Raw genomic sequence first — 25,357 nt, 5'->3', positions numbered from 1 at the left:
GTGTGTTTGCGAGGGCTCCAACCTCGTCAGTTAATCAGTTTAATTGGTTAAAAAGAATATTACTATTACAGTATTAGTACAATCTGATCAAGATGATGAATAAAAATACTTATAAAAACAAGATCTTGTCAAAGCTTACCACTTTGCAACAAACAGAACTCTAAGAACTACCATTTCTCCTATGAATCAGATCAGTTAATTTTATCAATTTCTGCCTTCTCTAGATATTTCACCAGTGATTCCCATGCAGCCAGACCTTTTCACAAGTTTGTACTGAGATTAAAAACCTTTTGAGTTACTAATTGGGCACAGCATTTAAAAATATTTTATATAAGTACACATAACAAATTATAGATTGATTTCAAGACCTGCAATTTATACATATCTTGATTGACCTAAAGGAAGTATGTTTTTTTCTTCCAGAACTATTATATATTCTTTCTAAAATATTTATGCAGATTGAATTGATAATTTGACAAAGGTTTCTTTAATTGAGTGACAACCCTAGCATGTGCTCTAAAACAATTTGAAATGTAGAGGAGAAATTGTGCAGTACACACAGAAAGAAACAATAATGGGTTCACACATATAAAAAAGCACCATACTGTATATCACATTCTGTCTTGAGCTTTGTTCTACACTGAAACGCAAACTGCAAGCTGAAGTTTTCTGTTATGAATTGCACTGAAAGCCCAGATCCTGGTTGATCTGGCTGTCGGCTTGTTTTCCCCAAACCAAAATGAGTGAGCGCCTCTTGCTTTTATCAGCGTCAACCCTTCTTTTTTGGTGGCCCTGTGCAAACCGGCAGGGCAGTGAAATGAGGCCACCAACGGACAAAGTAGGAGTTTCCGCATACTCAGGGGACTTTGCAGGTATGTGGAAAAATATTTGTAAGAACAGAGAAACCCTTCTAAAAGCAGGCTGAAGACATACTACTGGCCCCCTCCCTAACAGGTATAAAGCATTAAAAGGTAAAGAAAGGTAAAGGTGCCCCTGTCCGTACGGGCCAGTCTTGCCAGACTCTGGGGTTGTGCGCCCATCTCACTCAAGAGGCCGGGGGCCAGCGCTGTCCGGAGACACTTCCGGGTCACGTGGCCAGCGTGACATCGCTGCTCTGGCCAGAGCCAGAGCCAGAGCCAGAGCCGCACACGGAAACGCCGTTTACCTTCCCGCTAGTAAGCGGTCCCTATTTATCTACTTGCACCCAGGGGTGCTTTCGAACTGCTAGGTTGGCAGGCGCTGGGACCGAACGACGGGAGCGCACCCCGCCGCAGGGATTCGAACCGCCGACCTTTCGATCGGCAAGCCCTAGGTGCTGAGGTTTTACCCACAGCGCCACCTGCGTCCCCGTATAAAGCATTAGGAACAGTTAAATGCCCTGCAAGTGAGGAAAGCAAGGCTACCAAAGACCCATCTTTTCCTGAAAGGGAGAGGAGACAGAAACAGCCTTTTGGGGAGCTGCCCTTCATCCAGTTCTCTGAAGGTTCTGGTGGAGTGGTCTTTGACATTCAGGAAGTGCCTCTCCTTTGCTAACCAGGAAGGGCTGTTGTCATGAAATGATACCATGAGGGGAGGGACTTCCCCTCAGCCTCCAGACCAGCCTTACCTGCTTAGCAGTGCACAGGGCTTAGTTGGAGATCATCCTGAGCACCAGTAAACCAGTGCCAAAGTTGCAAGCTTGGGATCTTTTTACTACAGTGGTACCTCAAGTTACAGACGCTTCAGGTTACACTCCGCTAACCCAGAAATAGTACCTCGGGTTAAGAACTTTGCTTCAGGATGAAAACAGAAATCGTGCTCCGGTAGTGCGATGGCAGCGGGAGGCCCCATTAGCTAAAGTGGTACCTCAGGTTAAGAACAGTTTCAGGTTAAGAATGGACCTCCAGAATGAATTAAGTTCTTAACCAGAGGTACCACTGTATTCTCTCCTACCTCTTCCTTCCCTAGTTAGAGAGTGGGTAAAGGTAAAGGTAAAGGGACCCCTGACCATTAGGTCCAGCCATGGACGACTCTGGGGTTGCGGCACTCATCTCGCTTTATTGGCCAAAGAAGCCGGCGTACAGCTTCCGGGTCATGTGGCCAGCATGACTAAGCCACTTCTGGCAAAACCAGAGCAGTGCACGGAAACGCTGTTTATCTTCCCACTGGAGTGGTACCTATTTATCTACTTGAACTTTGACGTGCTTTTGAACTGCTAGGTTGGCAGGAGCAGGGACCGAACAACGGGAGCTCACCCGATCACGGGGATTTGAACTGCTGACCTTCTGATCTAGGCTCTGTGATTTAACCCACAGCGCCACCCACGTCCCTAGAGAGCAGATAGGAGGGGCCAATATTTCCCTATAAAAAAGAAGAAGAAAAACAAGTCTCTCAGATGGGGTGGGGGGAAGGAGGTGAGCAAAAGCCCCAATACTTTATTGCTCTATTTAGAATCTTAGAGTTGGAAAGGGACCCAAGGGTCATCTAGTCCAATGCAGGAATCTCAGCTAAAGCATCCATGACAGATGGCCATTTGGGGACTAGCTGAGGTGATTTCTGTGCTGCCAGCACCCCCCCCCCCCCCAGGACTAAAGAACTCATGGTCAGGGGTGCTTACACATCATGGTGCTGGATTTAAATCACTGTATTGCTCAGTGATAATTTTTGCAGAAGGAAGGCTGACTTCCTTGTGGGTGGGGGCAGATTCTTGCTTAAGATTCCTTTGGGAATTACAGCAGTGCTTGCTCTGAACCCAGAGCCGTCAAAGTTCACAAGAAATTTCAGAAAAGGATCATTGACTGCTGCTTATTCCTCATTTATGAAAGAATGAGGCCAACCCCTGTGGTGGAGTCAGACTTCCTGTGAGGTGCTCTGTTGACATCATTTGTTATATTAATTATAATAGTGCTTTAAGAACTCCTGCCATGAAGCAGGTCCTGAAGTCCAAGATCTACTGATACTCTGCATTCTTAGGCTGCATTCTTAGCACTGCTGGGATATTTTTTTATTAAGGTCTTCGCCCCTAAAAATCTGAAATGGGGGTGGATGACAGCAGAGAGTTGACGTGTCCTCCATCTGTACACGCATGCATGGCGTTAGACATGTAGTAGAAAAACCATCATTGTTCACTGAGCACAGAAAAGTGCTTGGCATGGGCTGATCTTCAGTGATATTCTTCCTCCATCCCGCTGCCTTTTCTTCCACCAAGACCCACACGGAGCCTAGCATCCATACCCCACTTGAAAAGCCTCTCATTAAAATTCAGAAAAACAAAGTGGCTCAGTCCCTTGGATGCACACCTGGAAACCTTGGAGATCTACACAGACAAAACACGTAATGCGATTCTTAATTATAAGCTGTGGGACTTACTGGGGTAGGAATACTTTCTTCCTCATCTTCCAGGGTCAAACTCAGGCGTGCTCTGCTTTCCTGTTTAGCTGACGTCCTGCTGTGGTTGTGCTTGCTGTTGTTTGTCACTCCCGAAACCTGAAGGGAATCTTTACCTTGAGAATCAGGTCAGGAAGCCTCAGCAGCCTCAGGAGTGGGTCACTGCAGTGGACTGCAGCTCCCTTGACACCCTGTTCTATATGTTCTGGCTGTACTCAGCCTCTCCTCTACTGCACACAAGTCTGCTTCGTTTCAACATGAAAACAAAGGAACTCAGATACTGGGCAACTGAAATCTGAAAGGGAAAAGGAGCTGTGAGCCCAGGGTACTGTTGCATTCGGTTACAAGGGAGTGCTCAGCTGGTATTTCAGGGAGACAGACCTGGAATGGAGGAGCAAAGGGCTTCTTCTTCCAAAGAAGGACACACAAAATCGGGGAGAACCGTGGATCTAATCTCCATGCTGAAATGTGCAGAATATGTTCCAGCTGTGTTCATTTATTGTATTCTGCATCTTCTTTTGACTTGATACTGCCCCTATATGCATTGCAGTATTTTTCAGCCCAATGCATTAGAGAGAGAGGATGAAGGTATATGGTCCCTTGTTTGACAGGGATAGGAGAAGTTAACCTACCACCACAGCCCTTGCCACAATATTCCAAAATTCTGCTCAGTGGTACAGCATGTTCTCTGCATGCAGAATGCCACAGGACTGATACGGGAGAGCATGGAATAAATTCTCCCTGAAACCGTGGAACGCCATTTTTTTGTCATTGCAGACAGCACTGTGCTACATAAATGATTGATTTAACATGGCATAAAGCAGCCTCCTAGGTTCCTAAAAACCCAGATGCAGTCCAAATACATTAAGTCAGTTATATGCAATTAATTCAACACATCACCCTTCAATTTGCAATTTGGAAGCAAATGCATAGCACCCTACTTTTCAGATTCTCCAGCCACCATCAGTAGGAGAAAGAGCGTCATGATTTCCCCATCTTCTTCTATCCCTCTCTGCTAGGTTTCTTTGGGATCTTGACTTTGGCAGCATCACTGACTTTGGAATGTGGCTGGGAACTGCTGCTTCCCCTTTCACATGACCTGATACTGTCCCAGGATGAGCTGTGCATCATCACTGCTCTCTAAGCAACTGGAAACAATGAGACAAAACTGGAGGCTCCAGCAAGTTCTCAGCCATGTGCTGGAATGCACCCAGGTGTCCTGGCTGGGATAGAGTTGCATGGCAAGCCCTGATATGTAAAAGAATTCTCTGGGAAGTATCTGCATGTGTTGAAAATTCCAGAGCAAAATGTTCCGTTTTGTAACTACTCTCAATTGCACTGAAGTTATGGCATCAGTGACACATTTCATGCAAGCTGATTCCAGCACTCAGCATCTGTTGAAATCAACATTGAGGTCTGTTAAAAGGGTAGCAGGAGCAAAGGATCTCAAAATGTGACTTTGGGTGGCATTAAACTAAATTTGCACAAGTGGAACAACTTTCGCTTCTACAACAGGACTCACCATACCATCCTCAGATCTGGCCAGGGGTGGCAGGGTGGGAGGAACCCAACAGAACAGATTTATTGGGTGTAAAACTGACGCAAAACACTACTTAGCACTATTTTCAATTATACAACCTATAGTGACTCTGACACATTAGGAGTATTTTCATATTATTGTGTTTTTTTCTGCTGTACAATCTATTTCAGGACCATCAGCCATAGGCAGACATCAATCACAAGGCTTCAGGGAGCTGTCCTGGAGCCCTGACTCAGGAATCTGCACCTCTTTTGGGCCTTAGGAACCAAGTGGTGTGCCTTTCTGTTAGCATCCTGCATGCCATTCACAGACTTTGCTTCCTTCTTTGCCCCTTCTGGCTGCTTCTGTCTTGGATTCTTGGTCTTGCAATATTTCCCTCAGTTTGTACCAATTACGCTACTTGCATCTGCCTCACCTGACCCGACTACCTTTCTAGAGCTGATCTCAAGTTTGCCCTTCTGACTGTCAGATTCTCTCCTTGACTGCAGCAGAAGCTTTATTATACCAGTGATGATCACTTGTCCTCATGCTAGGATATTCATGAAGGCAGGCCCCGAGTTTATATGTCCATGTTGCACTATTCACGGGGCAAGTAAACAATTGACAAGATGAAAACTTCTGGTGGCCATCACTGTGTATTAAGTAGCCAGGTGTGGTTGCCCTCAGGTAGCGAGTGTCCCAAAATCTTCTGTTGTCAAGTTGGAGAGGCCCTGTGTGACAACCACAGAATAGAAGCATAGAATCATAGAACTGTAGGGTTGTAAGAGACCCGGGGATCACCTAGTCCCTCTGCAATGCAGGAATTTGCAGCTGTGGTACATCACAGTGAATGAGGCTACCAATTTTGTATATGGACTTGCCTTAGGAGTTCAATATTAAAGTTAGTAACCCTATCAAGTAAAAGTAGCAATCTTATAGTAAATGCTAGATATGCATTGAGGCTCTATAACTCCAAGAAATCTGGGGAAATGGGCTAAAAATCAGGGAGATTTCTGAGCAACTTTCAGCTTGCCAGCTCAGAACCTCAGAAAAGGCTACATCATTAAGTGAGACAAAATGACTGGAGGTTAGGGAGGTTGCTATGTTAATAAGTTGGAAAGACTCTGATGATTCCTCATGCTGGAGCTTCTCGGGGAAAGCAGAATTAATTCATGGCATATGCTCCCAGCATCTGCTGTGGTGGCCTGGAGTGGCGGGATCACAGGGCAAAAGAGTGAGAGCCAAATTTTTGCATTCCCCCGATCCTTTTCTGCCTTGGCATGCAGCCTGTATTCACTAGGTAGATGGGGAAGCCAGAGCCAGAGCCACTGCAGCCGAGTTGCCCTAGAGCACAACATGCGGCTTGAGGGAAGAAGATGACTCCTGAACTGAAAGGAAGGCTCTGTGATGGTTCCCTGATTAGCAGATGAGTGCCCCTTTTAGTTACCTGTGCAAACATACTGCGTTATAGATTTGATCAGAATCCGCAGTCAATCGCCACTTCCTAGCACAAACTGCTGCGGGGCCTTGATTTGTGGCTGTTGCTATTATTCCACCAAGGAAGTCAAAGCTGGGGCAAAACATTTTGCTACCTGAGGCAAAGGACAAGATTCCCATTTCAGGTGCAGAAGACCACTGAATCTGACTTCAGCACATGCCGACACGACAGACTCCTACAAGATGCCGAGATGCAGGATTTCAGAGTGCACACAGGGCTAAATGCTTTTGCAGTGGGCTTTTGCTAAAGGCACTTGAGCCTGGCCAGGAACACAGGAAGCTGCCTTATACAGAGTCAGACCAGACTGACTGGTAGCAGCTGTCCAGGGTTTCCGACAGGGGGCATTCCCAGCCCTACCTGAAGATGCTGGGGTTGAGTCTGGGGTCTGCTTAGCAGATGCTGTACCACTCAGCCATAGTCTCCTGCCTTTCTTCACTCTTTCCCTGAGTTTTCCTGCAGGCCTTTCCAGAGCAGCTGCAAGGCAAGGCTACACAACCTGTTATCAAGGTCCATCTCCTGTCACTTTCAAGACCACTTCATTACCCCTTTATTATTCCTCTTCTTCTGCTTATCGTTATTAATAATCGCTCTGGATTGTTACGAGTGCTGACAGCTGCCCCTTGTCTATTCTTTCTGTCTGTTTTAATCCTGCATGCTTATCTGAAATAAAACCTGATCCTTTTTTTTAATTAAAGAAATCTGGTCAGCCTACTCTTCCCCATGCAAAGAAAACGCTGATTGCTTCTCCTGATACATAGGAAAAGATCTTCAGGCTTAAAGGGCAGGCGGATGGGCAACACAGGATGTTCTATAGTTTGGAGAAGGAGGACATCTCGATGGTCACTGCCGGGACCAGGCCATAGGCATGCCTATTTGCACCCTTGTTCACATGGGCAGTGGAGGCTGGGCATGTGATCCCTGATGTCTACAGAAATGTTAGGAGGGTCTTCTGCAAAGGCTGTTTATAGTTCCCAAATGGGTGGGATAAGCCTGTCTAGTGATTATTTTTACTTCGGCAATAGGAAGCTTCCTTATTTTCAACCAGACCATTGGTCCATCCAACTCAGTATTGTCTATACACGGACTTGCAGTGGCTCTCCATGGTTTCACGTAAGTGGCACTCCCAGCCCTAATGGCAGATGTCAGGGATGGAAGCTGGGACCTTCTCCATGCAAGGTAGATGTTCTGCCACTGAATTACTGTCCCTTCTTTCACAGTTCTTTTCTAGGCATGCCATCAAGGTAGAACAGATTTGCTTTCTGTTGCTCCAGAGGGAGAGTCTAACACCAATGGGTGGAAATTGCAGAGAAGCAGATTTTGGGTTACATTAAAAGAAATGTCTTCATGGTAAGAGCTGCTTGACGGTGGAACAGATTGCCACAGGAGATGGTAGCCTCTCCTTTGCTGAGTCTAATCCAAGCTGCTGTAGGTATATCCTGCACTCCAGATCATGCACCGAGCAGAGATCAGACCTTCCTGTTCTGTGATTCTTTGCAAGTGAGGTCCTTTCCAACTCTCTGGTTATTTGTAAGTAAACATTTATTTTTAACTGTTCAGCCCCAAGCCCCGCAAAACAGAAAACAGGTAAGCAGAAAACAAATCAAAATACAAAATAGAAGCCATTAAATTTGAACAGGATAAAATAACAGCATCCGCCACATAACAGGAGATAAGCTGGGGCTAGAACAAACAGATCATCATGAAATATCTGAAGGAAGAGGACGGCTTTCACCATCCACCAAAAACAGGCAAGTGAAGTGGCCCAAGGAAGGGAGTTGCAAAGCCCAAGAGCTACCATGGAGGAGGCCCAGTCCCATGCACAGCCACCAACCTAACTTCTGACAGTGGTGGTACATGGAGCAGAGCCCCATCCTTGAAGATCTCAACTGGTGGGCAGCATCATATGGGAGAAATGGGCCAAACCATTTAGGAGTTTAAAGGTCCTAAAGGTTCAGAGGTAAGTTGGGAGCCAATGCAAGAACAAGGATGATGTACTCCAAGCAACTGGGCCTCATCAACACCTTAACAACTCTCAAGCTGTTGTTAGCTCCACAATGGAGCTAATAACACAATTAAAAATACTGCCAGGTTATGATAAAAGAAAATTGCACAAAAATGATGTATAGCTGGTATCTGACACCTGGTAAACTAGCAAAGAGGTGTAAGTCAGAATCGGATAACTGTTGGAAGTGCAAGGAGAAAGAGGGAACCTTTTTTCATATGTGGTGGTCTTGTAAGGGCAAAAGAATTCTGGGAAATGATTTATAATGAGTTGGAAAAAATGCTTTTTAAAATGTTTATTAAAAACCCCAGAAGCTTTCCTTTTAGGAATAATAGGTTCAGAGGTACCGAAGAACAAAGGAAGTTATTCATGTATGCTACCATGGCTGCTCAAATGATATATATCAGCAACGTCCAACCTGTTGACAGGTAGATCCCTGGATGATCACGGTCGATCGCAGGATCCTTATTGATCGCGGGATTAAAAGCAATGTGTAAGGAATGTTTCCACCCCCCTTGCGCTGTCCCTACGTAGCGCCAAAAGGGCGATATTTTCTAGGCTGTTGCCGACGTTAGTTGGCTTTATGGTTTTGTGCTCCTGTTAGCGCCGTAGTTAATAGATAGCCTTTCCCCCCTAAAAAAGGTCCTCCTCCCTCCAATGACAATGAGTAGATCACTGCCAGTCTCGCAGTCTCTTGGGAGTTGGACGTGCCTGATATATATATAAATAAATTATATATGATATATAAATACTGGCAGCTATCTATAGCAGGGCTAATACCAGCTTTAGATCTGGAAAATGTGGGCAGCGGGTGCAGAGGCAGATGATACACTTGTCTCTAGCACTACAGCATTTATAAAAATCTGAGTTTAAAAGTTTATTTAACATTAAGTAAGTGTCACTAGACCTGATTCCAAGTCTCCTGTCTTATGTGGTTTGGCTCTGGCACATGCACAGGGGGAGGGAACTGTGCTCGACCCCCACTTTGCCCCCTAAACAGCAAAACTGATGACTTGTATTACAAACTAAGTTTTCATATCCCTTAACACCACAAAATGTTGCCCGTGGGCACAGTTCACACATTCATCTGCCAGCTACTGAATGCTAAATCACGGAGTAAGGCACAGGCAGGTGTGAATCGATGCTAAATTACGGTGAATGACTACGGCAGAGATTGGAGATCTCTGTGCATCAGAATGCATGTGGGTTTATATATTGTTCTGTTCCTGTATACTTCTACGTTCAGCATTTAAGCATATGACATCTGTCCACATTGCAGTCTGATCACCAAGTCTTTTGTATACGTGTGTTTGTCATCTATTATTGGATACCTTTGTTCTGTCTATACCATATCAGACAAATGATTCCCCCCCCCCCATCCTGTTGGTTCTGCAGATCTCTGGGCCCATCTCTCTCCCTTGCTTCAATCCCCTTGTTCTGCTTCTGCCTTGCGCATATGCACCAGTGCGTGGCTGAGGTTGGAAGTATTTATGGCAATTAAAATGTTTTGCCTGGGAGCTGTTTTGGGGCTTTTTTTTTGAAGTGAGGATTTTTCAGACTTCAAGGTGTTAACAGCCCCCTCTAAATGGTTTTGTTTTTTAATTGCAGCAAATGACTGCCGAGCCATTAAAACATGCGCCTCTCTCTCTCTGCAGTTGTTTCTAAGCCCTTGCAGTCCTCCTTCTATTTATTCTGTTTAATTCAGTCGGGTAGCTTCGGGGCAATGAAGATCAATACTTTACTTTGATAGAAAAGAGTCAGGTTTGAAACACAGAGATAAAACTGACACATTTTGTATAAATTTAATTAAAAATGCACCTTTAGTGGCTTGTTGCAAGCACAAAGCAAACCCCTCCGTCTAGCTCCCTTTCTTTCCTTCTCTTCCTCCCTTCCTCTCTCTTTCCTTTCTTGAACCTAACAGGAAATCTTGGGATCAGCCTCGCCAACAAAGCAAGGCTTATTTTGTTGTGTTCTCCCTCCCTCCCCTCCCTTGCTTTTTTCCTCCTGCCTTGAAAGTTTAGCATTCAGGGAGATGGAAAGCATGTGAAATTCAAAACAGACCTTCTGCTCTCCCTCCTCTGCTTTGGTGTTGGTGGTGGAGGGAGAAGGCTCCCAGGTGATCACGGGGCAAGGGCCTTTTTGTGCAAAATCCCAGCAGACTAGTCACCCTGGGGCGTTTTCCATGTGGCTCTCCTATGGCTCCCCAACCCCCTACTTCTGGCTTTGTGAAGAGTCCCTTTTGTGGGAGCATTACAAGGCAGCATCTCTATTCTCTCTCCCCAGCCTTTCCTCTGCCTAACTCTGCTGCCAGGGAGGACATTTGTCTTGTGTTTTATAATCTGGCCCTTTCACCCGCTTCCCCTACATGTCTCTCTTTCTCAATCCTGTTTGGCTCGGTTCATTTTTCACATGAGTGGCTTTCCTCCCAGACTCCCCTCTGCTCTTGCCTCCGTTCTGCTCAACACCAATAAAATACGCACAACACAGGTAGGACAAGGTGCCAGGGCTCAGTGTGACAAACAGCTCACGCACCACTCAATAACCAGGGCTGTAAATTTCCCCCTGCTCACCTTCCTCAAGCTGGGAGCCCAGTGGTCATGGCGGTGCTGGTGGAGGGCGTTGTAGCTCGCTTAGGTTCCTGAAGCAAGCAGAAGGACACAAGTGGTGCATGCCTGTGAGCCAGTGCTTGATCCGGTCCTGCCCTTTGCAATACCACTTACTTACTTACTTACTTACTTACTTACTTAACCCTGCAAAGGGTATTTGCCTGACACTGGTGGAACAGAGGATTTAGCTGTTCAGTTACAATAGGAAAAGTAATTAATGTGGGACTTTCAAGCACCACCACTACTACTTTTCAATTGCTAGGGATGTCCTACAAATATAATACAGATGCTCTGAATTGAACAGCTTTGGAATTTCAGCCTAAATTTGTTTTTTAATTTGGTTCTTTTGCTGCTTCCCTTCATCACAGTAGATTTATGGTTCAAATTTTGAGGCAACTGTATTCTACTGGCACTCTCCTAAGTACCAGACTGCCTGCTTAAAGCACACACGTAGCTCATTTCCCTCCTCAAAGAATTCTGGGCCCTGTAGTTTGTGAAGGAGTGCTGGGAATTGTAGCTCTGTGAGGAGTAAACTGCAGTGCCTACCATTCTTTGAGGAGGGTAACATGCTTCAAATGTGTTTTCAAGGTATAGTGTGTACGCAGCCTGTATAACTCCACTGATGGAATAAAATAAAGAGAATTCTTACCAAAAGCTTGGTGTGATGTGGGTGGGGCAGCAGCTTCTTCTACTCCTTGTCTGACCAGATCGAAGCAACGCTGTCTTTCAGTGGCTTGGTTTCTAAAAATAAAGATACACAATGTTCTTAATATTTTATTTTATTTTGCTTGGAAGGTTATTAAAGATATTGGTGTGGTTGTGAGGGGTAATCCTTTTACAGTGGTACCTTGGGTTAAGTACTTAATTCGTTCCGGAGGTCCGTTCTTAACCTGAAACTGTTCTTAACCTGAAGACCACTTTAGCTGATAGGGTCTCCCGCTGCCGCCGCACGATTTCTGTTCTCATCCTGAAGCAAAGTTCTTAACCCGAGGTAATATTTCTGGGTTAGTGGAGTCTGTAACCTGAAGCATATGTAACCTGAGGTACCACTGTATTCAAAAACACTGTAGACGCACAGCACATACGAATATTTCAGATCTCACAGTGCTGGCATACCTCTTGATTTTGGTAGGGAGAGTCCCAATCTTTTGGTCATTTTCACATGGAGTATGGTTTTTTTTGTTCTCCTTATGTGCCCTAACAAGATACTAACACATACACACAGAGTTTGAGACTATTGGTAGTAGATGATAAAATGGCTGTCTAGGTGAGCCCTTGATTATTGCATACTTAACAGCAGACTTTGTGGTAAAAGTAATTAAACAGCAGCTTTGAAATGTGCCAAGTTGCAGCGCCACAACCCCTTCAACTTCACGTCCGTCAACACAAAAGGAAGGAAGTAGTGAGAATCCAGACGGGGTGCAATGAATCTCACCTGAGCGTTGAACTCCTCGTGTGGCCTTGAGCAGGTTGTGATCTGTCACCGCTTCGATTCCTCATCTGTAAAATGGGAACATCAGTGACCTATCCTCCAGGATTGTTGTGAAGGTGAACACACAATAAAATGGCTGCTAGCCAACATATACTGATATACAGAGGATATATATGTGTGTGTATATAGAGACATTTGAATTACTGTACTGCTTCCTATTTTGCCTATTTCATTCACAGGCAAGATAAACATGGTGAGAGGAGAGTGGCAATGTCTGTAGGCCTGCTCCAATAAGAGATGACTCGAGAAAGCGCTCTCCATTTACAAATGAAGGCAGCAAGCATCCTCAGGACAAAACGGATTATAACCGTCCCAGCAGAACCTGCTTTAAATTGACAAATATTGTGGGACGGTGACATGGGGATGATGTCGTGTGCATGGCACCCCCCAAAAGACATGCCTGCATCCAGCACAGAATGCACATCACCATGCAGTGTGCAGCCACCCTTAAAGCACATTACTTCCCTCAAAGAATCCTGCGAACTGTATTTCTCCCCTCAAAGAACTAGAATTCCAAGTATCCTTAACAAACATGGCTTCCAGGATTCTTTGCAGGGAAGTCACATGCTTTAAATGCGCATTGGGTGCGTGCGCTGTTCAGAGGGGCTATTTGCACAACAAATGCAGGACAAAAACAAACAGGAACGTTTTGTGGGATAGAAAGTTGCGGCATTTCCGTAGGTAGTTACGGGGATATGCACTGGTTGGAAATGACCACCCCAAAACGTTTGCTGGTGCGAACAGTATTGAAAGCTGGATAGTGTATGACTGCCCTGATAGCATCCTGAGCAGAAATCATTGCGCAAATGTAATGAAAAGGTTGGTTGGAGGGGCCCTTCAGTGCCTCCAAAAATGTCTGGCCTGAGAAAACAGGTATATTTTCGAAGTCAAGAGTACATGATTGCCTGTCATGGATTCCTGTAGGGGTTTGTGATGAGTTTATGGGCAGAGAAGTGTCCCCTGGACTATCCTGACGCGTGTAGCTGCCTCTTACCTGAGCGCAGAGGAGCCCAGGAGCCCTACCGTCGTTCCTCAGAGCAGCGATGAAGGCCGAGAGGCGTGCGGAGATGAGGAGCCTGCGCTGCTCATCGCCGACTGCAGGGCTGCCATTGCTCGCCGACTGAGGCCTTCAATCCCCCAGCCAATGCAGAAGGAAAAAGTTTGCAGGCAGGCTCTGCTCTGCTCTGCTTTTTCGGGGGCTGGTAATTGCAGGCACGAGTCACTTTGTGTTTGGGTGGGGCGGGGCGGATAAAAAATGGCAAGCGGTAATTGAAACAGAATTGGGAATCAGGACCCTCCGGGCAGCACTTGTTGAAAGAAGAAATAAAGATCGCTTGGGTCACCTCTTTTTGTAATTTGCGTTTAATAATCGTTCCGGGAGGTACGCACAAAGGGAGAGCCGAGACACGAGACGAGGCAGCCCAGCCAGCCGCTCCGCACCTCCCGCTGTCGGCGGAGAGGAGGGAGGCCTGAAAGAGAAGCCGCCTTTCAAGTGCGGGGCGGGACCGGCCTTGCATCTGCCGGCTCCAAAGGACGGAGGCTGGGCTCCCCCGGTGAGGGGCGGCCGGCCCGCCTTTCTGCGGCTCTCCGAGTCAGCTTCCGCGGGTCTAGGCTGACTGAGCCCGCAAGTGGGCCACGGCCCCGCTGGGTCTGGCTGGTGCTTTGGAGCAGAGGCCATGCCAGCTGGTAACGACGCCGGCGTGCATTGAAACTCCAGTTGAAACGCGCTCTCCTCCCCTCTTCCTCTTTTTCTTTCTTTCTTTCTCTCTCTCCCGTCGCTTTTTGTGGTTCCTTTCCCCTGGAGCTGATGCTGTTTTGTTGTTCCCAACTCTCCCTGGTTTGCACTGAGGAGTCACTACAAAAACACAAGGGCCCTCTTTGAATCGGCGTTTCAAAACGGGGGGCAGTCTGCATCCTGGGAAGAAGCTGCAGTGAATTTGTCATTAGGTTTAGTACAAAGTGGTGGTCGTAGCAGGGGGAGGTGAGCGACCACAGATCACCCACCACACACAAGAAAAGGAATATTGGGAATTTTGGTTTGTTGTGGGTGCTATGATCTGTAAGGGGTAAACTACACTTCCCACGAATCTTTTGGAGAAGCCGTGTGCTTTAGAATGTAGCCCAGAGATCCAACATTGATCTCAGTAGAATGAAGTTTGGAGTACATCTGAGCATGCACAGAATGCATGTCTCCCCAAACTGAAATTGGTAGAAAGATTGGGTCCCTGGCACTTTGCATTTGAGAAATGAATTGCTAGTCAGATTGATATCAATGCCAATTAGCAGTCCCAACTCTTTTAAACAACATCCCAGTCATAGCATGAACCTGGAGCACATCCTTCCATATAATTCTCAAGTTGAAATGGAGATATGATTTCTGCCACCTGCTAGGAGGGAAATACCTTGCCCCTGCCTCATACCAGGTATAACTGATGTGTGACGTGTGAAGTGACGGAGCATGTTTGGATCCCATCCATAACATATATCCACTGTGATTGGCTGCTCAGCCAGTGTACCTTGCACATTGGAGACCTGCAAATGTGGACATCCACATTGGGGGCATAGGGCAGTTTCCATCCTACTCCACAGCCCGATCAGCACTTTTGCTGCTTCCCAAGACCACTCAGGTGGCAAATCTCAGTGACACCCTAAAGGAATAAAAGGCATGATGCATAACTAAATAAATAGCTGCTTTGACCTCCCTGTCCATCTTCTTTCCTAGAGTCTCTAGTGCATCTTCTTATTCCTTCCTTCCTTCCTTCCTTCCTTCCTTCCTTCCTTCCTTCCTTTCTGTTCATTTTGCTCTCCATCTTTTTGAAAAAGACTCTAATTATAAAATACAAGATTTTAAAGGTGGGGCAAATCCATAAACTACAACCACAACAATTTTTATTTCCCCCATAACTGAGGGAAGCTTGCTGTGCCAAAGTCCAAGAAAATCTGAACTAGGCAAGCCTACACAGGCCATCTGTCCCCAGATGGTTTAAGTAAGTCCATCTCCCAGGTACATCTGTTAGCCTCCAGAGAAACAGGGAAGATTCAGAATATGATGCAACTCCTGGTACTATGTACTGACCAAGTAGGCCAGGCAGAACTAATGTGCTTTATATTTGTGTATTTGTTCGTCATCAAACCTTTCTTTATCAGTTGAATCTGTCAATGTCATCATCCCGCACAAGGGCTTCTCATCCCTCAGACTAGAGCGTCCCTTTTTACCCTATTTAACCTGCCTTTCTCGTTTCCCTTCTTGGAGAGATGGTTAGTGAATCTTGATTTCATAGTTCTTGCCTGCAGCCAGGAAGAAAAACAGCATCTGTTGGCTGCATCTGAACATGCCAACCAAGTTAACATTAAGCCCAAAGGGCTGTGCTTAAAGGACCATACTGCTGCTGTCAACTGCCAAGACTGGGCTGGGCTGGGAAGGGAAGGTGGAATTATCTTCAGTTTTTCAGTGATGGCTATATAGGGAAGCTCAGGCTTTCTTCCCCTTTAAAACCTGAAGAAACTACGCTTGTATGGAATATCCAGTGTATTAATTAATTATGTATCTGTTTTGGTTTATAAACTTGCATATTTCACATGTTCTAGCCATATCCTCTCAACTTTGTCCTCTCAGTATATTGAAATTATGACCACCTGTTCTCTAACTTCCCTTTGAACTAAATCTGAGTTGTCTTGGCCAAAGACACCTGAAATTGATAAAAAGCACACCCACTCTTCTTCCAAACAGCTTAGGACAAGGTATTAGCTCCTTACCCTCCCAATTTTCAAAGCAATCTTGTGGGGCAGGTTAGGCTGAAATGTAAGGGACTTGTCTAATATCACTCAGTGAGCATCATGGCCATGGTTGAATAGGATTTTAACTCTGATCACTCCAACCTCAGCAATCTTATGCATCACAATGTAGACTACTGGCTCTCCATAGCGTGAGCCAGGACTGACAGCCATATGCTGCTGACTAATGTTAATAAGATCCCCAGCTTTCCCTTCCCATTACAGTATTAAAGTATTTTAATATTTTTTTGGAAGCCACCCAGAGTGGCTGGGGAAACCCAGCCAGATGGGCGGGGTATAAATAATAAATTATTATTATTATTATTATTATGGCTGCATATTAATAAGGCAATGTTTAGACTGGAGTGCCTAAAGGATTTTATAAATATGTGATGTCAAACTACTTCAAAATTAAGTTTTTCCTTGGGATGACTTTTATAAAAAGTTCAGGGCTGTACCTGCCTCAAATACACACTATATATTTAAAGCACATCTCTTCCCCCAAAGAATCCTAGGAATTGTAGTTTGTCCCTCGCAGAACCACAACTCCCAGCATCCTTAGCAAACGACAATTCCCAGGATTCTTTGGGGGAAGTCATTTGCTTTAAATGTATGGCGTGGATGTGACCTTTCTATGGACACGTGGTCCTATTAGACTTTCCTTCACTTTCTAACAAAGATGTAGGTAATATTTAGGTTCTTAAAATTATTATTGTAGTTAGATTTTTGAATTATGTAATTCTTTGAAAGGGGAGGGGCAACCTGGTGTGTGTGAGGGCAAGGGCAACATTTGTGGTATTTGGCCTTGTGTGGTTGGTGCTGATGGAGGCTTTCATCCTGTTGCAAATTGCAGGTGTGAGGGTGTCTGATTCTGATCACAAACGTAGTGGTGATGGCAAAGAACATCCTGCGTCATGGCTCTAGACCAGCTCATTCTTCCATGCCTTCTAAGTCTTAAAAAACCCCCAAACCAATGCAAGGCCAAATGACACAAATAACACCATGACCCTTATGGTCACATCCTCAACATCCATTTAAAGCACTTTGGCCTAGGGATCATTTTATTGTAAGTCCCAGCATGGGGGGGGGGGGGCCATGATGTTTAACAGGTTAAAAAAACACAACCCACACTGATATGTTTGTATTAGTTATATGTAGCTGGTGGTCATACTTTAATATCAAGAGAATCACGTGCTATGGCTATCAAATAGTTCTTACTTTAAGGGAAAGCCTTGCATTTCAAAACACAACACCTCCAAACCTCCCAAGAATCTCAGAGAAGAAGCAGTGCTAAACCTGGTAAGTTCTGAAAGAACAACATATGTCAAACGGCTTTCTTACCGTTTTTGGAAATACGTGACCTGTGTACGCTGTGATAGTGGTCCGTCCTTATTGTTGAATAGATTTACAGCTTTCTACTCTTGCGTCATTAAACAGCCTCATTCTAAGTATCCTCATAGATAGGTGCACACTTCCCAGTTGGAACACAGGTGGGAGAAGGCCTAGCAAAACTATAATAAATGTATTAACAAGCACACACAGGCAAATATATGTATACAGCGCGTACGTACATATACACAGACAATCTGGCCTGTTCCTCCCCATCCCGTAGCTCTCTTCCCCCCATCTGTTTGCTGTATAATTCCTTGCTAAAGTCACTTTCTCTCGGCAGCCCGCAGGCCTGGGTGCAGAGATTTGCTCCCTCCTTTCCTCAACAGTCCACTGGGCTTGTGAACATGTGTTTCTGGGAGGCAGACACCAGCTGGCTGGGGGAATATTTGCATATTCAGCTAAAACTGCCAGAGCTGAGCTGGGAACGCCTAGAGGAGCCCATGGCAGGACAGTCGCAACAGAGAAGCTTTGGTCAGCTAGAGGTCATGTGGAACAGATTTCCAAACCAATGGCCAGATGGTGGGTGGAGATGGGGGAAGGGAAGGGCTCAAACTTTTGCACCAGATAAATAAACTGTTAAGTGAACAGCTGACCAATGGGCTGCAGCCAAGGAGTGAGCAAATGTACTTTGAGAGCAAAGCAAATACAGTAGTACGGAGCTTTCAGGCGGGTTTTGGGTTTATTTGTTTCTGTTTGTTTACAGGCAAAATGCCTGCCAGTCTGCAGGGGCGAGGAATACAGGGAGAATTATTTGGGGGGTGGGGGGAAGGCATAGAATTGGGAATGGGTGGGGGGTCATTATGTTGCATTGCAGTCTTCACATCAGGACACATCCCATAGCATCCCTGGAAGTGAAAGTTGGACTGGTGAGCCAGGGGTAGGAAGATGATTTTGTACCTATCACAACTGTGGCTTCAAGTGAGGTAAATATTTATCATATGTCAGGAAGTTCAGAGCCCAGGGAGTGGTGGTGCGGCAACCATGAGTGGTCAGAGCGAGAAGAGGGAAAAGACTAGGAAGAGGAAGTGTCAGCAGCTGAAGGGGTAACTGGGCTTAGTGAGCTGGGAGAGTCTGTGGAAGAGAGAAGTCCAGTATCAGAGGCAGAAGCTGAAGCAGGGGAGGAGGGAGGCCAAGAGGCAGAGGTGAGTCTGGCTGGTGAAGAGTGACGGGTGTTTCCCCCTCCTGCTACTACACACTCTTTTCTCCACTTGTCTCCCAGAAGCAGAGGAGGCATGAAAAGGGTCCCCTCCCACAGCGGAGTTTAGTGAAAGTAAGAAATCAGGTGGTACCATCACCTGCGACCCATGCAGTTTGGCCCTCATAAACAGCAAAGCAGAAAGTAGCTGTTAGATTTTGAGGGCCATCGCCTTCTTTCGCTCACAGTGTTCTCTTTTCCCAAGATGCACCTCTTTGATAACCTCTGTCGCTTGCAAACACTTCTTCCACTATGACCCATTTCCTTCCCACACTATGGGCAGTTGCTGTAAGATGCCTGGCTCTTATTTGTTTTATGAATCCCCAGCTTCCATAAGGGATTTTTTTTTTTTTTTAATCGAGCTAGAATAGATCCATAACCTTGCAGGACAAGGACATCTGCCTGGCTGCTGGTACACACGCTGTGTTGCATTTCTACCGCTCCCCCCCCCCAATTACTCTTCATTCCCCTTAAGAAAATAAAACATTCTCCCACAATAATGGGAGCCCAGGCAGAAATCCTTTGCCTCGTCCCCATCTGGGGTTTGGTGGGGTTTGGGCTAATTTGGGAATAAGAGACAGTAGGGAGGAGGTAGATCAGCTCTTTCCGTCTGATTCATTTGCAGGCTGGGATGCAGGAAAGCAGGGTGGAAAGACAGAAGGTGCTTAGGGAGCTGCTGAGAGACCAGGTGACTAAGGACCACGCTGCATGCTGCAGATTTCCTACACGCAGGTCAGCTGCATGTAGGAGACTTTGTGAACCTCACCTGTAGATTCTGGTCAACATGCTTATTGCACACTAGGATTGGGGGAGATGGTCAATTCAGTATGCATAAAAAGCTGGCTCTGTCAAACACACACTTTCCAAAACAGTGTAAGAAGTGAAACAAAACCATCCTTCAAAATTTGCGTTTGTTCAAATTTTGCAATACTGTTCTCCAAACCAAACCTTTTCACGCAAATGCAAATATTAGGGGGAAGTGTGCACAAATGTGAAGATACTAGTAAGAATAACATACAAAAGTGCATTATATGGATGGAAATTGCTTGCAGAGAATGTGTACATTAGTCAAAACTACATTTAAATATGTGTTTATTCGGAGAAATTGCCACTAAAATGCAGGTGAATTTTCACAAAGATTTTTAAAAAACATATAAAGAAAAAAGCAAAATGCTGCAAAATGTGAGGAAGTGAATTTACCACTGGAAAAAAACGAGAAACAGAGAGAATTAATTAACAGGTACTCCCACCCCTATTTCACACTGTGAATATGTGCTAGAAAACTAGATTAGGTGTTGCTACTAGCCAACACAAGAAGCTCACGGCTCCATATGCACTCTCCCTCCCATTTTATTCTCATAACAATCCTGTGAAGTCGGGACAGGGTGACCAACTCAGTGAGCTTTATGGCTGAGTTGGGATTTGAATCTGGGTCTCCTTGGTCATAATATATTACATCACATTTTCACTCAGTTAGTCATTACCACTGCATACGCAATGAACATAAAACTCACATTTCAAATGCTTATTAAACACGACAATCTTCATACATTTCACACACAAAAGCCCAATCCAATGCACATGTTTACATGGAAATACTAATGCAGTTTGCATAAGACTGTAACCTAAAGAGGAGAACAGCAAGATGCCTCCGGGACGGAATCAAGCACATACCAGAAATTTAGGTTTGCACAATTGAAGTGGAATAAAGCAATCTGTCTCCCTTGAGAAACAAATCCACCCCCCTCCAAAAAACCCCTCACTTTTGCAGTTAGGAAAGTGATGGGGAATTGTATTCAAAAGTGTGGAATGAATGAATGATTAATGGGAAGACTTATAAACACAGCACCAGCAAATCATGATGAATGCTCATTGCCAAATAACCACCCCGTCAAACAAAGAAGGATGAATGCTCAGTAAAGACGGAACATAGTCTAACCGCCACATAAGCTTTGTGCAAGCAAATCACGATGAATGATCAATAAACAGGTTGTCTGAAAGAGCTCTCACTTCATGACCATCTAACACATGGGAGAATAAAATAGGTACATTTGTTTTATGATACATGGACTAACAAATTCATAGTAGATAGCATGTGTGAGAGAGCTCCTTCCTTGGAATCTGGCATGGTATGTCAAAGAAATTTTGAAATACTTCAGAATGGATCCACAGTGCTAAAGCTGCTTTCTGAACCGTACAGCTTTGTAGAGGAACTCAGGACGAGAGAAGCAGGCTCCCTCCAGCCATCACTAGAGGTCTCTCTCTACCAATGAGTTCTTGTCTGGAGGGCAAGAGGAGAGAAACACACTTGCTCTCAATAATTTCTTCATTGGGCACTTGACATCTCACAGCTTTCTGGAGAGCACAAACCCAACTCACCTATAGAGGTCTGTATTTCTGTGGTTCAGTGCTCCCCTAGATGCAAACTGACAGGGAATGCCCTGCATCATGGCTTGCAATTGCTTCATAACTTCCGCAGCACCTGAAGTGAACGAGGGCCTTCTTGCACAGTTTCATGTACGATAAATGCATCTTTTGTTTCTCATTTGTTGCATGTTTCCTCCAAGGTTGTGGAGGGACACAGCATTTTCCCATCTCTCAAAGCCCAACGTTTTGTATTTGGGGATGTGCAATTGCTCATTCATTGTTATTATTTTCTTTGACATGATTAATGATGAAAAATGCAACTCACCCACCTGCATGCCTGCACAATTTTGGGGCTGTGCACTCCCCTGTTTTACAGCTACAATAAAAAAGCACTTATCTAGTGGGAGGGAGAGTTCAGAACTTTTGTTGAGTTTTCTGAAAAATATGTGTAATCAGCTTTTTTTTTTAAAAGGGAGGCCAATAGACTCCTGCAGCAACGCTAATTGTTATCTCTCCCGCCCCCATTACCTGGAGACAGGTGACTTTGTTACTGTCACTGTAAAAAAAAAAAGGTTTCCAGAAATATACTGCATTATATGAAATGGAGACATACAGGGAGGGAGTCAGGGGCTTGCCCAAGACTTAGGGGTCAGCAGAGGGACAGCCAAGCTTGCAGGAAACACCCATTTATTCAGGATGGTGAAAACTGTTAAGAGCTTCAAAAAGATTTCTCCAAATCTGTAACTGGGCAGCAAAAATGGCAATGCAAATAAAGATAAAGTTGAAACAAAAATTCCTAACTTCTCACTGATGGGGCAGCAACAGCAGGCAAATGAGCACAGGATCGTGATGGATAGTTCAATTAAGACATTAACTCATTGTGCAGGCAGCAGATTATTTAAAAAGGGATTAAAATTAAAACTGCAAGTATAATGCCCATATGCCACATTAGGTATCCTATATTTGGCTCAGGTCACCCTCTCTCAAAAAGGATATTATGGGACTGGAAAGATGCAAAAAGCAGCCACCAAAATGATCAGGCAGTTCCCCAGGAAATGTTTTTTTTTCCCTTTTCAGTTTAGGGAGCAACGACAAAATAACCAAGGAGATCCTGATAAAGGTTTATAAATGGTACATGTTGTGGAAAAGTGTCCAGAGTTTAGTTTTATTTTATCCCTCTCTCCTAATTCTGCACTTGGTGTCATTCAGGATGGACAAAAGAACTTCATTGCACGGCACATAATTTTGCTGTTGCAAGATGTAGCAATGGCCATTATCTTAAATGGCTTTAAGAGGGGATTAAGCGAATTAATGGAGGACAGGGCTAGTCATGATGGCTAAACAAATCAGTATTATTGCTCAATAAATAGCCAATGTTGCCTAACTGCCCCAGAAACAAATCAGAACTATTCTTTGATAAACAGCTGAAGTTGTGTAACCTTTCCACAAAGAAATCAGGATGAACGGTCAACCTACAGGTCACTGAGAAACGAACCTCATTTGGGGTTACAGAATGCAACATGGTCTAATTCGTGGTATGCATATGGAATAGTCAAGCCATCTTTACATTTGCCACATTTGAGTCCACGTGGCTGATTTCTGGGCACTGATTTAGATTGATTCTATATCACATAACCAGAAAGAAATGCAGGGGGTATTCCCTTCTCCAAAAATAATATAAATGCAATATTTATCCTGGGCTATCCTTGTGTTAGGATACCACCAGTGGCGTAGCGTGGGGGGTGCAGGGGGGCTGGCCGCACCGGGCGCAACATCTGGGGGTTAGGGGGCGCAAATCCACGGGTTAGGGGGCACAAATTACTTGCCTTGCCCCGGGTGCTGACAACCCACGCTACTCCACTGGATACCACCCATGCAGATGGCCAGTCTTACCTAGTTCCTGTCAGCTCTTTGATCCATAAGGGGCCGAGATGGTTTGGCCTTATAGGTTTGCAGGCCTTAGAGCTCTATAGAGATATCAAAAGTGCTAAAATAGCATTTTCAGTCCCTGCAGTCAGCATCTTATTTAAGTGCTTTAAGAAAGTGATCTTGCTAAGGAAGCAAGTTTTATAAGGGATTTTCTAGGATGTTCTTTCCCGTGTAGATAACTTTGTTATGTTGTCATCGTTGTGAAAACCCCCAGCACCGCCATCTTTTGTGCCACCTAGTCAGCAATTTCTTTGGTCACCATTTGAATCCCTCGCAATCATCATCAATCTATCCAGCCTGCCACAAGGCTGGAGAGGATCAATCTAAGAGCAAAGAAGACTGGGCTGTTTGCAGATCTTTGGGGGCTCTCGGGGGAACCTCACAGCGTTTTGATGAGAGTGAGCGTGGCAGGAAGCTGGGGTGATAGATTGAAGAAGATGAGGCCATTGCTTGGTTGAGAGGTGATATGCAGCAGCTGTGACAGGTGCCTATGTCTGTCCCCTGAACCTGCAATCTCTCCTAATAGGGAAGATTGAGGAGCCCAGAATGAAACATGTCATGTCCAAGAGAGATGGGGAGACAGGTGGGGACTCCAGGGTTGCAAGCTGCAGAAAGGAGATGAAGGGAGGGAAAGGAGCACTCGTGGCGACGCAGACACTCATCAATGTGTTCTTTGTACGCTTCCGAAATGGCAAAACTCTTGTTAGATGGTGTTTTAAAACTTGCAGTTTGCTTGGTGAAATTGAAAGAATTAAACTGAGAAAAGGGAAATCCATAGCTGAATGCCAAAGAGACATGCTTCCAAGATAGTAACATCAAATTCAATGGGATTTCCTTCCAAACAGACGTTGTTTTGGATTGAGGTGCGATTCTTCTTCTTTCTGGGGATTTATCTTATATTAACACTGCCAATTCTTCATCTAAGAAATCTCTTTTTCCATTAGTAATTTGAAGCCAGAGAGAAATTAAATGGGTATACCTTTTTGTTCTGCGTAAATCAGATAATCTGCCTTTAATAATTACAGATGGAAATCTGAACAGAGAGTACCGTACTTCATTTATGGAAGGAGTTTCTTTGAAGGGAAGCAGAGTTGCAACTCCCTTTCTGTGAACAGAAGATCCTTCCTTTCATGGGATGACTACATTGGATCCCACTCAACGTGTTAAACTATTTGTGTTGTAAAATTCTATAGCACTTTCCCTGGGAAAGATGGCCAAGGTAAGCCATCTATGGCACTGATGAACAATCCAGATCTCCTACCTATCTTCCTTTCTTCTGTGCAATTTCCCCTCACTTCCTTGGTTAGCTTTACCTCTGGTGTAGCATTATCTCTATGGCTGTAGGCACACTTCAGCCTCTGAAACACTGCAGTTTGAGTTTTCTAATGGCACTTTTGTAGACATTGTTTTTCAAGGTTCCATACCTGAAAGCTATGCCGACAGCATGAGCAACTGTGAAATCATTTCCATCTGTCCATATGTGGCTCTCTGTGGCTAGTGCACATTAGTTTATTTGTCCCCTCCCTTTTCAACACCCACTGCAGTCCGTTCCCCCTCTCTGCAAGTCTTAGTTAGTTACGTACATTGCACTCAGTGTTCGTCCAGAAGCTTTCTTCTCCTGCAACATGTAGGGAACTTTATAATTTCTCTGACAACTGCATATCTCTTCTTGCAGGGCACTCTGGGTATGCTCAGAGGCTGCTTGTTCTGGTGCGACAGAATGGCTTACTGCCTGCAAATGTGTGTCTTATTTTTGCAAGACATCAATGGCATTGTAAGCTCATTGTAAGAGTCTCTCTGCCCTATCTCCAGACAGGAAGGAACTTCACACAGCTTGATTTATTGAATGAGGACTGCAAAAGAAAAGAAAAAGACACTTCAGGCTCAGATGTATCGGCTCCCTGTTATACCAATCAATTCCACTAGAGCCATTGTGGTTTCTTAAAGGGCAACACACAGCTATGTTTGGTTGACGGGCAATGCACGAAATGGATGCACCTCAAATCTATTAAACTGCCACCATAAGCAGTCAGATGATATGGTTCTGGGTGAAAATAGTTTATAGTGATTGCAGCATTAAGCTGATCAAAGCTTTGGGGTTTTGATAAACTGTAGGTATTACTTTTTTATTATTTTAATGCTATGGTGGAATCTAGCCCCTTTCCAATTGATCAGTACTTCCAATGGACCTGACTGATTCGTTTGCATTTCTGGTCA

The 25,357-nt window shown here is 44.9% G+C and overlaps 2 long non-coding RNA genes across 2 annotated transcripts; one reads left to right on the top strand and one right to left on the bottom strand.

Moving 5' to 3' along the window:
• Positions 1–1,913: 1,913 nt before the first annotated feature.
• LOC310844801 lies at positions 1,914–18,138 on the bottom strand. The gene is made up of 7 exons (XR_014564331.1): positions 17,829–18,138; positions 15,000–15,131; positions 13,478–14,338; positions 12,427–12,491; positions 11,641–11,732; positions 10,956–11,023; positions 1,914–4,760 (listed from the first exon to the last, which is right to left on the bottom strand). It is a non-coding gene; the product is annotated as an uncharacterized lncRNA (long non-coding RNA).
• On the top strand, positions 16,759–25,014 carry LOC310844957. The gene is made up of 3 exons (XR_014564396.1): positions 16,759–16,938; positions 19,470–19,532; positions 24,816–25,014. It is a non-coding gene; the product is annotated as an uncharacterized lncRNA (long non-coding RNA).
• Positions 25,015–25,357: the final 343 nt, after the last annotated feature.

The sequence above is a fragment of the Podarcis gaigeae genome (genome assembly GCF_964106915.1).
Source record: "Podarcis gaigeae genome assembly, chromosome: 1".
Lineage (NCBI taxonomy): Eukaryota > Metazoa > Chordata > Lepidosauria > Squamata > Lacertidae > Podarcis > Podarcis gaigeae.
Note: the sequence above shows the minus strand (reverse complement) of the source record. Positions and strands in the feature narration are given on the sequence as shown.